We start from the raw sequence: 1,995 nt of genomic DNA, 5'->3' as shown, positions 1-1,995 counted from the left end.
AATTCATTCCTGAATCTGTACCAGCTATTATCCTCAAATCCGAAATGGATCAAATCCCAAAACCTGCCATTAAAACCTCGAACTAATAACAATTATTTTCCCCAATTCAAACCAAATTTTCAATCCCCATGGAAATACATGAACTAAATCAATACCTTCAATACCCACAGAAATATTCTCCTTGAAAATTCTTATATCAATAACTCAACTCTGATCAACCCTATTTAATGATCACAGACTAATCAATATCCAAAAATCAAGCTAGGACACTAAGCCGGCAGAATTAAAAACTTAAATCTTATTACAAATTAGTCCTTCAAATCTGTAATTCTAAAACCTTAAACTATATTAGAATCATTTTCCGAAATCTGTAAGATCGATGAACTTATATCCAATAATAAGACAATCGACTCCCGAAGCTTTCAAGATCTAAAATATTAAAAGATAACAAATCATTTTTTTAAAGTTTGCAAACTTTAATCCTTTAGTGAAATTCTCGTAAATCTATCCTTAAAGTTTGTTGAACTTACAACCTCCTATTCTAAAGCCTTGTGTCATATCTCCACAAAATCTAAAACCATAATTATCCTACGCCCCAAAGAGATCACCCAGACATGCCGTTCCTTTCATGCCTCAAGATTTCAAAAGCAAACCAAGTCGATAAAAGTTCAAGCCTACTACACTAAATATTGATACCTAACAATGACATTCTCAATCATACCATCTTCCTGTCATAACTTAACCTTTAACCCTTTTTTGAACAAAATAAAATAAAACAAAATAATATAAAATAAATAACATAATTTCAATTCAAATAAAATCAAATCAAATAAAATGAAATAAATTCAATTTAAATAAAAGTAATAATTTCAAATTAAACCCTCAAACTTTTCTGGTACTGTACCTACTAGACATATGGTCTTACCCAATCTTAGTCATATCTTTAACCAACTCATATAATCCTTCCTACCATAAAATATTGTAAACCCGACATCGGTCTAAACTTCCGTACATTTTTAGAATCTAAACCACAAGAATCTAAACTTTAAATCTTATAAAGATTATCTCTTATAGTCCACAAAGTAAGTTTATTGGATCTAAACTCACTAAACTTCAAAATCTCAACACTCAATCATAAAGTCTGCAAAATTTAAAATCTTAAATATCTACAAAATTACTTCTTATTCTTTACAAATCTACACCTCAAATCTAAAGTTTCTTCCTAAACCACGGATATCCAAACTTAAATGTTTTCAGTCTGCAGAACCTCAAACTTGAAATATTCCCATAATCATGTCTTAGTTCTCAAATTTCTATATATATATCAAATATGAAATTACTTCCTAAACTGAATCGATATCCAAAATCTTATATGTTATAGTCTGTAGAACCTCAAAGTTATCATACAATTGAACTTATGTGCACCTTCAAAACTATAAACATTACATCTTATAAAAGATCCTTACCTATAGTCAACAAAGTATGCCTACCTGATCTAAAACTCCAAGTGTAAAGAAAGTCATTTATTAAAATCTAAAGCCTTAGTTCTCTTCAAAATCTTCTTTTTAAAAACCCACACCATCTAAGACCTCAAACATCTTAGAATATATTCCAAAATGTTGCCGGATTCTAAAACTTTAAAAACAATTAAAATCATCTCTTATAATCTTCAAATTTCCATACCTCCAATCTGAGTTAACTTCCTAACCCATGGATATTCAAAACCTCAGATTTCGTACGCCATCCAACATGAGTATGCAAAAGCTCAAACCAAATATCTTTAAAATCATGTCCTAGTGCCTTCAAAATTTTAAAACCTTAAATATCATCAAACATCTTATTATAGTATGCCAAACCTCATATGTCATCTTTCGAAAGTACATGCCCTAGAAATGCGATTGAATCAAGCCAAAATTTACACTTCTTCAATTTAGCAAACAACTTTTTATGTCTAAGTGTCCAAAGTATCAGCTTCAAATGTTCCTTATGCTCAGT

Source organism: Juglans regia, chromosome 5 (assembly GCF_001411555.2).
Source record: "Juglans regia cultivar Chandler chromosome 5, Walnut 2.0, whole genome shotgun sequence".
Classification (NCBI taxonomy): Eukaryota; Viridiplantae; Streptophyta; class Magnoliopsida; order Fagales; family Juglandaceae; genus Juglans; species Juglans regia.
The sequence above is the reverse complement of the archived record's forward strand: the minus strand, read 5'-3'. Positions refer to the sequence as shown.